This window comes from Canis aureus, chromosome 23 (assembly GCF_053574225.1).
Source record: "Canis aureus isolate CA01 chromosome 23, VMU_Caureus_v.1.0, whole genome shotgun sequence".
NCBI classification, from domain to species: domain Eukaryota; kingdom Metazoa; phylum Chordata; class Mammalia; order Carnivora; family Canidae; genus Canis; species Canis aureus.
Window position 1 is genome coordinate 45,369,996 of NC_135633.1, and position 16,291 is coordinate 45,386,286.

General features: G+C 45.2%; 1 long non-coding RNA gene across 2 annotated transcripts; it reads left to right on the forward strand.

The window, feature by feature from the left end:
- The first annotated feature begins 3,387 nt into the window (after positions 1-3,387).
- LOC144295509 (uncharacterized) lies at positions 3,388-7,403 on the forward strand. Of its 2 annotated transcripts, none has more exons than XR_013362641.1 (3): positions 3,388-3,535; positions 4,628-4,708; positions 6,105-7,403. It is a non-coding gene; the product is annotated as an uncharacterized LOC144295509 (long non-coding RNA). The 2 variants fall into 2 exon arrangements; XR_013362640.1 differs by lacking the exon at positions 3,388-3,535 and adding an exon at positions 3,573-3,751.
- Positions 7,404-16,291: the final 8,888 nt, after the last annotated feature.

The window sequence follows — 16,291 nt, forward strand, 5'->3', positions numbered from 1 at the left end:
ACATTTGCAGAAATCTGACAACATTGAAAATTATCCTTTAACTTTGAACTACAGTAAGACCACAGAAGAATTTGATGGTAACTGACACATGTCCTACAGTGAAAACCCATACCCAGTTTACACATTACTATATACATTACTAAGGCAGCTATAAGATACACAGGGATTCTGATATCAACTCCTTATAAAAATACAATTTGGTAAGAAGCCTTAAGCAGTGTGGCTGAATTTTAACTACTAGCCCTGTCTGGATTATTTTTTGTGTGTTCCACTTTGTTCTTATCAGAACATGAGCAGTACAGTCTGTGCTGGAATATTCCCTCCCACCTTCAGGGTTTTTGGTTACCCAGACCTCTTTTGCTTTATGCACTTACTCAAAGCACTCTCTTCCCAGCCATTTATAGGAAAGGTTTTATAAGATACTGCTGTAGCTTGTATCTAAATTGGTCTCTGTGCTCCTATACCTGCCTTCTCTGCAGCTGCTACATTATTTCTGGGGGGTGACCCTTCTTCTGTGTGCTGTAGTAATGGGAGCATAGTTTTAAACTCATTTTGACAGGACAAGTCACTTCTGGCTGAAAACGTCCTTGATCATACAGCATATGGCACCACCTGTGGGACACCACTACCCAGATCTTGTCTGTTCCCTCTACTGCTAGCTGAAGGGCTTTGCTAAAATCACATAAAAGATGGTGTGGAGTATGCATGTTTTGGCCACTGGTGACAATGCCTTACACACTGTACAGTGGACATCTCTTGGGACTTCAGCCTGTGATGGGTAATTCCCCAATCTCCCCTTCTACATGGGCATTATGAGTGGTGGTTGTGCTTGTGGCATGTGTCTTCCCCATTCTGTCAGAGATGACTTCACTAGAGATGATTCCTTCTCTGAGGAGTTTAGAACTATGTGTGGGAGAGAGAGAGACAGAGAGACAAATAAAGGAAGAGAGAGAGAGAGAGAGAGACTGATTCTCTTTGGCTAAACCTGCAAAGTATAAGTTGCAGATCAGATAAGGTCGGTCCACAGAAACAATGATGAAGCAAATGCCTTGGTTCCCAAGACATCCTTACTTTTTTAAAGCAAATTTTCCTATTTGCTTAGGTGAGTTGGAACAAGTTGACTCTGCTCACACACACACACACACACACACACACACACACACACACCACACACATACAGAGTAGGGGCTCAGTAAATGCAAAATGTGGCAGGTAGAATTTAAGATGACCGGGATCCCTGGGTGGCGCAGCGGTTTGGCGCCTGCCTTTGGCCCAGGGCGCGATCCTGGAGACCTGGGATCGAATCCCACGTCGGGCTCCCGGTGCATGGAGCCTGCTTCTCCCTCTACCTATGTCTCTGCCTCTCTCTCTCTCTGTGTGTGACTATCATAAATAAATGAAAAAAAAAAAAGAATTTAAGATGACCTTTGCAATTCCTATCCCTGGTATCCATATTTTGGTATAAGCCTTTCCCCTGAGGTTGTGGGAGGGAACTTTGCTTCTGATCCACAGAATACAGTAAAATGAAGGGAATTTTCAATGATTAATCATTTGACTTTAAGTTAACCAAACAAGAGATTATCTTGGGCTGATCCAACCTAATCTGATGAGCCCTTGAAAAAGGGTCCAGAGATCAGAGATTCAGTCTTTTCTGCTGGCCTTGAAGAAATAAGATGCATGAACTCTACACCTGCAAAGAACTGAATTTTGCTAACAACTGCATTAGCTTGGGGGCACCTGGGTGGCTCACTGGTTGAGCGTCTGCCTTTGGCTCAGGTTCTGATCCTGGGGACCTGGGATTGAGTCCTGCATCAGGCTCCCGTAGGGATCCTGCTTCTCCCTCTGCCTATGTCTCTGTGTCTCTCATGAATAAATAAATAAAATCTTTAAAAAAAAACAAAAAAAAAATGAAAACAAGCAAACAAAAAAAGCCCCAAAACAACTGCATTAGCTTGGACAATGACCAGAGCTTCAGACTCGATCCCAGGTGGGTTGACACATTAATTCCATCCTGTGAGACCCTGAGCCATGGACTCAATTACACCATGCTTGGACTTCTGATGCATGGAAACTGTGCAGTTTTAACCTGTTAGTCTTTTTTTTTTTTTTTTTTTTAAGATTTTATTTATTTATTCATGAGATACCAGAGAGAGAGAGAGAGAGGCAGAGACACAGGCAGAGGGAGAAGCAGGCTCCATGCAGGGAGCCTGACATGAGACTCGATCCCGGGTCTCCAGGATCAGGCCCTGGGCTGAAGGCAGTGCTTAACCGCTGAGCCCCCCGGACTGCCCTAACCTGTTAGTTTTGTAGTAATTTAGTATACAGCAATAGAAAGCTATACAGAAGGCACAGGGTTAAAAAAAAAAAAAAAAGAAGGCACAGGGTTAGCTATGTTGTTATTGGAGCCCCCACCACCGCTCTCCTTTAAACAATAACCAGCATTCTCCTTCAGATCTGATCTGTAATGACTCCAGTCCTATCATCTACATGGATGCTATGTCAATTAGCTATATTCCTATGTTTCACTTTTTATCTTTTTATCTTTTATCTTTTATCTTTTTATCTTTCGGCCTTTTTCCTCCATGAAATCTTGTGAACATTGTCACTCAGCTCTGATTTCCATGGAATTACTGACTTGTCATAAAGAATAGCCCAGCCACTGCCACAGTGAGGGCAGAGGTGAGAGAAGCAGATTTTTAGGAATGCCTGGTCCGAAAGAGAAAGCACATATGAAACTGCACTGGCTCTGACATGAAATGTGAACACAAGGCTCACTAGTGGAAGTTTCCTCATCTCTTCATGGACATAAGGCTCTCCGGAGGAAATGAGGCAGAGATTCTAGTTTGGCAGGAAGCACCCAGCTTCCACCATTGGCCAGAGTCCACAAGTTATAGGCACCAGCAGGCCTCAGCCATTCAGAACTTTTCTGGAAAACTTAAAGGCTAAGATGCTTGATATCTGGGTATTGAGGCTGTTGAATCCTCTAGTAACCAACCCAATTGTAAAAGAGTGACAATAAATGACATCCACATAACATTTTATAGATTCCAAATTGCTCTAAGCTCCATTTGGTTCTCTCAATAGCCCTGGAAGCAAAACAATTGTCATCATCCCGTATTATAGTTGTGAAAATTAATACAAGGAAACCTCACTAAGATGGAGTGGAGAGGTTTGGCAGCAGGAGCTCATTCCTTACTACTTGAGGTCACCTGCGAATTCAATAAGAAGAGGCAGACCTTGCAGTGGATACTACTTTGCTATCCCAGCAGGAGGAAGAATGGCTTGCCTCCTCCCCTTGCAATAGCCCAGCCAATGAGAAGCCTCTATACTTCCAACTGGCAGTTTAATCCAACGAACTTTTTGTTTATAACAGCCCTTCCAGGTCCATCCTTTACTGTGTAAAAGAGTGTTCCTCTGCTTTGCTCTTGGGACTTGAGTTGGATTTTGCTGTTATGTTGCTTGTCCTAGATTGCATTTGTTATATCTTTTTCCCTAATAAACCCATCCTTCCCATCTTTTGCTGGCAAAATAACTGGTACTTTTATTTTTAAAGTTAACACAGAGGAGGAAACAGGCTGAGAGATTAAATGCCCTGTCCAAGATCACACAGCTCAGTGAGGGCAGAACCAGGCCTGGAAGCAGGCCTTCCTCTCAGGGAGTCCTTGCTCATTCATTCCCAACACAAACATGTGCCCCAGGTCTTCCAGGGGCCAGTGCTGTGCTGTGTCCTGGCAGTGTGGTGGTGAACAGGGTAGGTGGGATCCTGAGCCATCAGAACAACCACGGAAATTAGTTAAAATGTGATAACCAGGGACTTGTGGGTGGCTTGGTAGGTTAAGCCTGGGACTTTGGTTCAGGTCCTGATCTCCAGGTCCTGGGATTGAGACCCACCATGGCCTCCCTCCTCTGTGGGGAGTCTGCTTCTCCCTCTGCCCCTTCCTACTCTCTCCTGCCTCCTGATCTCTCTTTGTCTCTCTCATTCTCTTTTAAAAAGATTTTATTTATTCATGAGGGACTCACACAGAGAGAGGCAGAGACATTGGCAGAGGGAGTAGCAGGCTCCCTCTGAGGAATCTGATGCGAGTCTCAATCCCAGGACTTGATCCCAGGACCCCACAATCACGACCTGAGCCAAAGGCAGATGCTCAGCTGCTGAGCCACCCAGGTGCCCCTCTTTCTCTCTATCAAATAAATTAATCAAATCTTTTAATAAAATGTGATAATGAAGGAAATGTGCAAGTTTCTATGAGAGTTTATTAGAGGTATCTCTAATCTAGCTTGGAGAGTTGGGAACTTTTCTTCTGAGGGAATAACATTTAAGCTAACATCTAAAAGCCCAAAGTTGTTAACCAAGAGAATATTGGCAGTGGGATAGCATTTCAGACAGAGGGAATAGCCTGGCACCTTCAGGGAAGACAAAGATATGTTCATATGGCTGGAGGGTAAGATAAGGGAGGATTAGGGCAAGATGGGGCTGGGTAGGCTGGTGGGGTCCAGACCATGGAGTGCCTTAGAGTTCTGGCTAAAGATTTTTGTAGTGATTCAAAGAGCAACAGTGTTTAAGCCTTGACGGTGTTTAATCTGGGGAGTCTCACACATTCAGATTTATATTTTTAAATACATGTAGGAAATGGACTGGAAATCAAGGAAGGCAAGAGTGGAAACAGAGAAAAAAGGAGCTACTGCCATAGTCCAAGCAAAGGATATGGTGAGTATCATGGCAGTGGGGATGCAAGGAAGTAGATGGACTCCATGATTGGTGAAAGAGAACCAAGGATCAAAGATTTCCCCCTTTCCATGGTGTTCATTATCTTGTGGACTTAGGCTTCTGGTGTTTGCTTTCCTTTTTACAGAACAAAGTCAAAACCAGGCTATTCCACACAGCAGCTAGAACACAAAGGAAGGCCAGCCAGGCCTCAACTTAGTCAAAAGTTCTTAAAAATAACTCAACTTAGAAAAGCTCTTCAAATATCCCTTTGTTAGGGGTTCCCAAAGTATCAGGAAAGCAGGCAAAATATTTCCACTTGATATTCACCTGTTTGATCAGACCCTTTGAAGAAGACATTGAACTTCTTTCCAGGTAGGAAGAATAAATAACTTGTTAGATAATATGTTCAATGAAATCTTCAAAATTCTGTATTGAGGTTAAGCCTACTGGTTTACCATAGTTTCTGAAGCCCAAGACAGCTGCTCTGGATAATGGTAAGAGAATGATTTAGAATTTTAAATTTAGAATTTTAAATATTGTTCTTAAATTTTCTTCTCAAAATCCTGGAGGAGGGATTTCTTTAAAAAAAGAAAAAAAGAAATTGCTGCCAGAGAAACTCAGCCTGAAGTCCCCACCATGAGAGGTTTGAGGGCTCCAACCAATTTTCAATTCAATTCAATGTCACAAATACTTTCTCAACATCTGCTCTGCGCCAGTCCTGTGGGCCACAATGCTCTGTTGGCCATCTCACGGGCTAGTGGAGGAGACAGGGATGTAACAAATATATTATGAAGCAGCATCCAGAATATGGCAGTAGAGATGTGCTCTGGGTCCAGAGGTCATCTGGAGGAGGGGCAGCGATGTTTGAGTAGGGGAAAGGGGATATCTGAGCTGGGTTGGAAGGGAGAACAGTAGGATTCAAGGGAAGGGTAAGGGAACAAGGAGGTGTGAAATGAGTATAATAAGCAGCTGGGAACTCAAAACAGGTCTCACCTCAGGGTGGGCCCGGCTGACATGCGAAGAAAACCTTTCATGTTTTCTGGTATATGGAGCGCTGAGCCGACTCTGTCCCAGATACCTCCTCACCATTGTTCAGTGCATTTACTTTTAGCTTAAAGTTTTGATCCTTGTTCAAAAAACAGACATATTGTTTTGTCATCACAGGATGATTCTGTGTGCTTTATCGAGAGGTGGTTTAAGATATTTAAAGAGCAAGACTGCCTCGGTCCTCAAGTAGAATCCAGCTCCTCCCTCATCCTCACTCCCATTAGCTTCAAAAGCCTTGTTCATAAGGCCTGCTACCGGGGACTTACATATTTGAAAACTTACGCATATGCTGGCTTTTAATGACGCTAACTTTTCTATGCTTGTTGTCAATTACATCTTATTTTTCTAGGATGCATTAGTAAGAACCTCTGGCAAACATCAAGACGAGTTGCCCCATCTTTACGCTAGCCGGAAGTTGGCCTTGAGCCACAATCTGTTTCTTCCGTTCAGATACAGCATTCAGAGAAAGCTGGGGGGAAAAGAAAGACTCCCTTCTTGCTTTTGTCCCTTTTAATTAAACCATCGTGGAAGTGCACACGCCGTGCTCCAGTCCCTCCAGCGGCCCAGGCCCTGGTCCTCAGAGAGGACTGTGCGTCTGTCTCTGTCAGTTGCTCGAGTTACTACGTGAGCGCCCAAGCCGTTGTAGCCGTGAGAATACACATTTGGCGACTTGCCAGGCATCGTGCCATATTGTTCTTGGCAGACTACTTCGTTCCGTTATTTTCCTGCCCAGAGGCAGGGTGGACAGAGGGCCTCTAGGAGTCAGCCTGTAATTCTGTTACTCCATATGATCGTGGAAGGTTCTGGGAGTGGGAAAAGCGTGTAATCAAAATAAGCCTTCCCCAAGATGTTTGGTAGAAACCAATTATTGAAGTTCTGGGGAGTTAGGAGTCTGGGAAAGCCAAAATCTCCACAAGTGTGACCATGTCTAGGACGTGGCTGTTGGCAGTGTGGCCAGCTTCAGACAGGGGCACGGGGAAGGGATTGTAAGCTGGCCTTAGGTGACTCTCACTATGGCCATGCATTTGTCTAATTACGGAAAGAGTCAGAACATACTTGAGATTTGGCAGGAAGAAGAAACGGTCAAGATGGAAAGGAAGTGACCTTCGGTAGAAGGTCCAGAGGGTCCAAAGCTATTTATTAGGCCAAGGACAGGGCATCTGTATTTTCAGCAGTGGTCTGCTGAGGAAAGGCAGCAGGAGCAGCCTGGGAGAAGCAGCTTTGTCTCTCTCTCTGGGACTAAGGAAGGTGCCAGAATGACCATAGAAAGGGGCAGGGCCTCTGAGTAGACACACCCTTGACTCCAGAGCTGCTGCTCTTTGCATCCCATACAACCTCATTCTGGGAGGAATTATCTCAAGATCATCATACTCTTTGAACCCCAAGGAGAGTCCTTCTGGGGGCTTTGGTCCTTACCCAAGGGCCCCTAGTGACAGGTATAGCATGCCTAGAAGATAGGGGGTTGGTAAGAAGATGGCAGCCATCATGTCACCTGTTACTCCAGGTGGCATCACTGACTTTGGAGAAACTGCCACCATTGTATGAAATTTGGGGGGAAATCATTGGGATACTATGAACAAGGTCAAGGAGATCTCTCAGGAGAATTCCAGCAGTCTCAGAGTATCTGGGAAGAGCAAGAGCAACAGAGTTGGAAGAGAATAGAGTGATGACATTTGAAACTGGGAGATCTTCTCAAGTATATGATAGAAGAATATTCTTTTTTTTTAAAGAATATTCTTTTTTAAATTTTTTTAAAAAAGATTTTATTTATTCATGAGACACACACACAGAGAGAGAGAGAGAGAGAGAGAGAGAGGCAGAGACACAGGCAGAAGAAGAAGCAGGCTCCATGCAGGGAGCCAACTCGGGACTCGATCCCGGGTCTCCAGGATCACGCCCTGGGCTGAAGGCAGCGTTAAACCGCTGAGCCACCCAGGCTGCCCAGAAGAATATTCTCATGACATCTATGGAGGTTGAAGAAGAATGGAATATGTCACACAGAGAAATGGAAATGACGTCAGCAGCCTTTGGTTCCACTGTCCTCCACTTTCTAGACATTCTTACACCCTGTCGTCCGAGTCATAGCCCTAACATACAGATCTGGCCATGCCACTTCCTACAGAAAGCTCTTCAGTGGTTCTAGTTATTTCCTTTCAGGAAAGCTCACCCCTTGGCATTGGCAGGCCCTCATTGACATGTCCCCACCTTCTTTTCTTGCTTCAACTCCTTACTCTCCACCTACTGCCCTGTCCGGATCCTGACCCTTTTACCATCTTCTTTGTTCTTATGGAACTATTTACCCACAAAAGCCATGCTCTTTAAAGACTATTCACTCACACATGCTCTTCCTTTGGCCTGGAATATTTTTTTTTTTTTTTAAGCCATCAGTACTACATGCAAGAGTCTTCTGGGAAAACCCACTCAAGGGGAATTATTTACTCCACCCCTCTCCTTACTTGCTCCTTCTTGAGACTGCTGTACCCAGTGTAATTGATCCTTAGTAGTAATTGCAAATCTAAATTGCACGGGTTTCAAATGTTGCCAAGCCATTGGAACATCCAATGACATATACAAATTTCCTAATTTCGCTGACACTCCAGTTTGTACAGTGGGAGATATGTTTCTAGAAAAGAAGTTACTAGCTAGTGAAGGAATTTAGTGACCCACCCTGCATTTACCTCTCAAAGTGATTTGTCCTCCCTACCTTTGGTCATGTAGGCAGTAAACTCATGGTGGGATGAGAAACTGCTTAGCTCTACCAGCAATGTTACCTTCTCAGTGCTATACAAACATCTTCTCATTTAACTCTTACAAAGCTTCCCTGAGCTCTTACTAAAATTCCCGTTTTATAGGTAAAGAAATTGAAGTAATTGTCCCATTTTACACAACTAGCAAGTGAAATCAGGAGTTAGTCTCAGGGTCAAAACCAACAGAATGGAACAGAGAGGATGCAGTTAGCTCCAGTGATTTCTGAAGTTGGTGAAAAGGGATGGGATAGATTCTGGATAAATTTAAGAATGTGATTATTCTTGGCTTTAAAGGAGTTTGAACAAATTAAACAGTGGGGAAAATCATGTCAGAGAAGAATTCGCAACTTCCAGGATTCTTGATGGTATCATGACAAATTTTCTGGACACAAATCTGTAGGCACAGCCCTTGGCCTTAAGGATCTACTCCACTATGGCCTCCACATTGCTCAATCCCAAAGTCGAGCCACTGACTTGTACAGCATTTGGCAGAATTGATCACATTTCTTCCTTTCTTGCATGGCTCCTGGGCCGCATGCTCACCTGGTTCTCCTCCCTCGTCACTGGCAACTCCTTCTCAGTCTTCTCTGCTGGTTCCTTCTCATCTCTTCAGGCTCCAAATGCTGGAATGCCTGGGGGCCCCTTGGGTCTAGTCTCCTCTGTACCTATATCGTCCTGATGCGTGTGTCCAGTCTCATGATGTGAAATTTCCCTTACATGCTGACAACCTCCCTGGAACTCCAGACATCTCCCCGAGGATGGCTAGTAGACATCTCTAACAAGAAAGGTTACCAAATGTTCACCTTTTTCCTCAAACCAGTATTTACATCTTGGTTGATGAGAACTCTATCTTTCTAGTTATTTAGGATGAAAACCTTGGAGTCATTACCGATTCCTTTCTTTTCCTTTTGTCTCACATCCCATCTATCAAGAAACTTCCATTCGCTTTAACACAGAGCATGGCCATTTGTCATGGGCCCCATTGTCGCTTCCTTGGCTCAAGTCATCCTTACTTGTCTCTTGGGTATACAAGATCTTGGATTCCTTTTTGTCTACTCTTGCCACACATCCCTAGTCCACACTCCCTGTTCTCAAAACAGCAGCCAGAATGATCCTTTTAAAACATAAATCAGATCTTGTCATTTGTTCAAAACCTCTCTTACAACCTCCTTTATTCAAAGACCTCCATATTTCTCAGAGTAGAAGCTGAAGTCCTGAAGCTGAATGTTTATAAAGTCCTTCTTCCACTCACCCCATTGTCCTACTAAGATACTGCATACGACTTCTTCATTTAGTGGGCCTGTCATCTCTCTTCCTTTCCATCAGAGAATGGGGATTTTGCTGTTTTATTTACTACATATACACTGGGAGATGTTGGTGCTCAGAAAGTGTTCACAAAATATGTCAATGGGATTTTGCCTAAGGCCAGTCCTTAGAGAGAGTAGGTGATTCTGGGCCTCTATCCCATGTGTGGTGAATGCCCCCATGGAGAGGACTAAGACACAAGTTAGTATGGGAGATAAATTAAGAGTGGTAGAATTGTTATAGGCAGTTGTCTGTGACACTGTTTTCCCAAGTGGAAACTTCATTCTTGGGATGCCTGGGTGGCTCAGTGGTTGAGCGTGTCTGCCTTTGGCTCAGGGCCTGATCCGGGGTCCCAGGATCGAGTCCTGTATCGGGCTCCGTGCAGGGAGCCTGCTTCTCTCTCCCTCTGCCTATGTCTCTCCCTCTCTTTCTGTGTCCCTCATGAATGAATAAAATCTTAAAAAAAAAAAAGAAAAGAAAGAAAAGGAAACCTCATTCTTAATGAAATTTTTTTTTTTTTCAAATGAGATTTCTTTTTAAATGCACTGGAGCAAACATAGCAGCCCCATACCAATTTTACTCTTAATGTCAATAGAGAATCACCAGTCTGCTGTCTTAAATAGTACAAGGGGTCAGTAGGTGCCTGGGCACCCAAGGGACTGGAGTTAGGTGGTGGTGAGGACAGATCTTGCCCATCTATCACCAAGAATGGGCAAAATTTACCAAATTCTCCATGAAGTTTTACAAGCTCTTTTATTTTTCCTCAAGGAAATCTGATTCTTCTTTTCAGTGCTTTAGGGTTGACCACAAGCAGAGAGAAGTTTTATTTTACACAGTTTGACACAGGATATTTATGCTCCCACCAAGCTGCAAATCAACATTCCAGAAATTCAGTTATGTAAGATGGGGAGAGCTGTCAAGACCCTGAGAAGGGGTGTTGGGGGTCGAGGAAGAGGAGCCCCGTGTCTGTGGGACCATGAGAAGCCTTGGGTGTCCCACTTCTCAGAGAGCCTCTTCATCCTCTCGGTAAAATGAACTCATAGCCTCTGTGTCACAAGATTGCTGAGAGTATCTGAGAGAGTTAGTATACATGAAAGTGATTTGTAAAGTATAATGTGATGTCTAAATGTTGGTCCCTGGCGAAGCAGTAAAGCATTTTCATAAATCAAAATGCTCTTCCCATAATCCTCTCATAATTTTTTTAAAGATTTTATTTATTTATTCATGAGAAACACACAGAGAGAGGAAGAGACACAGGCAGAGGGAGAAGTAGGCTCCTGAGGGGAGCCCGATGCGGGACTCGACCCCAGGACCCTGGGATCACGTCCTGAGCCAGAGGCAGATGCTCAACCACTGAGTCACCCAGGTGCCCGTCTCACAATTTACCTACCTTGTGGGTAGGTAAATTCTTCACATGCTAACCTGGGTTAGATTTTCTTGTTGCATTTTTATTCTTTCACCACCACTTCAGTTCTGAACACTGCAACTGTGTCTAGTCAGCTCATCATATGGCTTGATCACTTTATTCAAAGAACCAGGTGTTTTAGGTCCAAGGATGAGGTTGTCAGGTGGACCCTAATCCAGCCTGGGTGCTGTCCTTACAAGAGGCGGAGAGAGACAATCACAGACACACACGGAGGGAAGACCAGGCGATCACAGAGACTGGTGCTGTGTGTTTCTGAGCCAAGGAGTGCCAAGGCTCGCCAGCAACAACAGAAGCTAAGAGAAAGGCGCAGGACAGATTGTCTCCTGGAGCCTTCGGAGAAAGCATGGTCTCGCTGACAGATTTGGGACTTCTAACCTCCAGACCTGTGACGGAGCACGTTCCTCTTGTTTCGGAGCCTCCCACTTTACGGTACTTTGCTATGGCAGTGGGTCAGCAGGACAGCCAGTTATCCCAGGGGCGCATTGAGGGAGGCTCGGTCACTGTGATGAGGACCGTGACTTCTTTCTCTACATTTGGTGAGTGAACTGCCACCCATCCGAAGGCTTGAAGTGAGTGGCCAGGAGTGACGGTTCCTTCCACGTCCGTCCCTGAAGGAGCCGGCAGCAGTTAACTTGCTGGTGTGGAAACAAACCTCTTGTTTGTTTTTTTCTCCCCAAATTTTCTTTCTGTTCAGTTGTGATTTTTTTTTAAGTCAACTGCTGATTTTCTTTTTAAATTTTTGCATGATATTAGATTTTTATTAGCAAAAACAAAATTAAAGAGAAAGCTACATCAGGCTTATCTCATCCTGTAAGATACACCACTGAGGAAAAACTCAGAAAGCAGCACAGTGACTTCCTGGCCCAGTGGTCCCCAGTCCTGGGTGCACCCCCTGCTTAACTGGAGCCTTTGAGAGTAGCATCATTTGAGTTCCATCCCTAGGTCATTCTGATTGAATTGACTGGAGGTGGGGCTTAGGTTTTGGTGCTTTCTTACATGCCCCAGATGATTGTAACCTGTAGCCAGGATTGAGAACAAGAGAGCTGGTCCAACCTTCTCATTTTACAGAAGAGAGGGTGGAGACCAAGAGAGGTCAGTGATCTGCCCAGGATCAAAGAGCCAAGGGCCTTGCCACTGTGTGTGCCATCTGTGTCCTCAGAGCATCCCATCCTTGCTTCTTCACCTGGATCATTCCTGGTCACTTATCAAGGCTTAGCTCAAGTCGTGGCTTTTCTTGGGGGCCTCTCATCTGTCCCTTAGCTTTCACAGTCCCTGTCCTTATCATACATCCTGATTCATGGGGCCTTCTCCCCAATACTCAGCTCCTTTCAGGCAGGAAATAGCCAAGTGGGAGAAAAATCCTAAGAACTCACTCTAGGGGTGCCTGGATGGTTCAGTCAGTTAAGTGCCGACTCTGAGTTTCAGCTCAGGTCCTGATCTCAGGGTCATGAGATCAAGCCCCACATCAGGCTCCATACCCAGGGGGGAGTCTGCGTAAGATTCTCTCTCTTCTTTTCTTTCTGCCCCTCCTCCCACTCTCTTTCTCTAAAATAAATACATCATTTAAAAAAATGTTCCAACATTTAATAAACTAGGATTTTTAATCACCTGCAGTTTCCTAATTTGTATATAATTCTTACCTCCAAATTCATCACTGATCATTATTAATTTCCTTCACTCTTTCGCTTGCACTTAGAGTTGACCCTTGACCAGCAGGACTTTGAACTGTGCGAGTCCACTTGTATGCTGATTATTTTTTTCTATAAATACATCCAGTACTGGAAATGTAATTTCTCTTCCTTGTGATTTTCTTCATAACATTTTCTTTTCTCTAGCTTATCTTATTGTAAGAATACAGTGTATAATACGTATAACTTACAAACTGTGTGTTAACTCGCTGTTTATGTCATCGGTAAGGCTCCTAGTCAACAGTAGGCTGTTAGGAGTTAAGTTTTGGGGGAGTCCAAAGTTATACGCAGATTTTTAACTGCACGGGGTCAGCGTCCCTTACCCCATTGTTTAAGGGTCACCTGTATTTACAACTGTATTTTTATGATATTTTTTCTGATTATAAAAGTAATTCATATTGATGGTTAGAAATTTGAATAGCATTCACAATTACATTGATTAAATAAAATTCCCATAGAACCTGACTGAAGCCTGTCGTTGATCTGATTTCTCAATTAAGCATTTATTGAGTACCTATTATAGGGTATTTGGTGCTAGAACACTTAGGTTCAAGCCAGCCCTCAACCTCTGTGTCATCACTTACTTTTTTTGTAAAATGTGCTTTATTTGTAAAATGTTTATTCTCACAACAGTTCCATACATTAAGTATTATGTTCCCACATGAACAAACTGAGGCCTACAGAGATTTTCTACATTTCTTAGTTTGTAAGTGCCAGTCCTGGAATTACCACCCAGGTCATGCTGACTGAAAGCCCATGCTTTCTCCTCTATTAGAACTGTTCAATCGCTAAGCTCTTAAGGCCTGGTCAGTTCAAGCAAGCAGTGAAATTCTGAGCTCTACTAGTTACCGTAAAAACATATTTTAAGGATGTGTAAGCTGGGCCATCGTGCACAGCTGCACAGGTTACACACTGTCAACTCAAGAAGTGTCATTCGCATTCCAGTCTACATGAACAGATGCTCCAGGTGTTGTATGGTGACATGTACTCAGAGGTTAGGGTCTGCACTGCGCCAGGCCTGTGGCCCTGGGCCGAGCCTAGAACGTCTGCAGGAGGTAGAGTGGTTGGTCAAGCCACACTGCACACTGAGCCACAGCATTGAAATGCCACATTCACACAGGCCTTCCTAGATGTTCTCTGAAATGCCCTCCGCCAAACAGCGCAAGAAGAGGGCTGGACAGTGGGCTCGGCAGAGCAAGTCAAAGGCTGTGTTTACTTATCTCAGGGAAAAGTGCTCTCTCGGGGAGCAAAGCAGAACTGGTTAGCGGGCCAGCTGCCAGAGGTGGGACTCGGAGGCTGGAGTGGGCGAGCGCAGTGGGGTCTGTTCCCAGGCCAGTCGCTTGCAGTGGACTCTCCAAGGCCAAGTCCAGGGCTGCTTGAAAAACATCCAAGCTGTTCCCTGGGCATCTTGGGGAACTGAACAATGCTGACCTGGCTTTCTGCTCAGCAGAGGAGGGGTGGCTGTGTCCCTACACTTGATCTTAGCCAAAAGGCCGAGAAGCGATGGTGGCTGTGTCCCTGCTGAACCTCAGGACGAGAGACTCAGAACTCACCCACAGCTCAGAAAAACTACAAGGAGGAAAGGTGCGGGTGGAGGGAGTGGACACAAGAACAGAAACCCATAGGAGAGGCAAGGTGAAGAATGTGAATCAGCAGCGCTGGCAGCCAACCGACCCCGGCATTTCTGAACATTTTCGTACGCATTTTCCCATTTGGTCCTCACGGCTGCCCTGGGAGGTCATTGTCATCACCACTTTGACTAAAGAAAAAAACCAGGGCTCAGAGACCTGGGATCCAGCCCGTGTCTATCAAGTGCCATGGGCCAGACTTGACCTCTGTACACAGCCAGGGCTCTTGATGATGAATCTGAGCTCCCTTTATAAGGAAGAGCTTCAAAACCATGGGAGGATGTCCCCGATTACTGTTGGGAAGAATAGTTAGGAAGACATCCAGGAAGAGGACAGGTGGCTCTCAGAAGTCTGGTCCATTTTAATCTTACAGGGCATGGTCACGCTCCAGAGTCTTACTCTCTGTTGCCTCTTATTTCTGGTACCTCTGACTTCCTGAAGCTTAGCCATTAGGAGCTGCTACTCTGCTCTGCTGGTGTGGAAGTAATTCTTCAGCTTTTCCTCTGACTACTTTTACAGCAGTCGCCTCTTCCAGGGAGCCTGCCCTGATGTGCAAATGGACCACCCTGCTCTGAGTTCTCATAGCTTCCTTTTTCATACTCATCTCACAGCAAAGATCGATTGGCAATTTTCTTCGCTATCTCAGTAATTCTGTCAATGGCCCCTCTACTCCTGCCTGACTTTTGCTGTGACAAAGGCTGGCCCCTGCTGCGTCAAATCCTCTCCACCCTCAGCCACAAGCGCTCATCCTTCTCTTTTCTCCACTGCCCACTGGGCTGGGCAGCAGTGAATTCTGCTGCAAGAAACCTTGGAAAAGAACAACACCCACACACACATGCATATTCTAGAAAGAGAGAAGAAAATAGGCCAGGAGCTCACTCCAGGCTCTTGCTCCAAAAGAAGAGTAGTTTCTTTCTCCTTAGCAAAATGTTCTTGCAGAGGCACAAAGCAGAAGGAGCCTGGCAATTCCATTTTAAATAAACTCGTGCTCCTAAATTATCATATTTCAGATTGGAATCCCATCCTCCCCACCTCGGCCCCTGGCCCCATTGCTCTTTATACTTCGTGAAGCCTCAGTGGGGAAATGTGAAAGCCACTGATTAAAAGAAGCCTGTGATGGGCCTGCCACCAGCCGATTCTGATGAGACACATCCAATTAAAACAGACAACATTTTCAAAGACCCCAGGCGGGCATTTCATCTCCTCAGCACTTCCTCCAACATGTCAGCATCACCTGAGGCAGTTCTTCCTTTTTTTTTCCTCCCCCAGTATGAAATTTAGGTCAGTAACTGCATAATCCACACAAACAACCCTGGCTGCCTCTCCTCCCTCCTCCTCCTCCCTCTGGAGTTGTCTGTTTGGAAATACATAATTGGGCCCAAATGCTTCCTCCAGCTGACTCCAGTGTTTGGGGTGAGGACCGGGCCGGGGGGTCGAGGGGGCTGGGGACTGCTGCCTCTGCTGCATGCAGGACGTGCAGTGAGCAAAGACTGGAAGGTTGGTCGTGTGATTCAGTAGTGAGATCAAGCCATGCTGCCCACCCAGGGGGCCTGCTGGGCCATCTTGCAGTGATGGTGACGTCAGATTCTGTGCCCTCCCCTGAAAATCAATAATGTGGCCTCAGCAGGGCCACCAGTTCTCAGGGTCCAGCCTTTCACCCATAAAAGGAGATGAGCCAGCCGGATGTCTACACCCATCGTTGTTGCTCTGGTACTAATGTACATAGGCTTCCACAGAGCCTT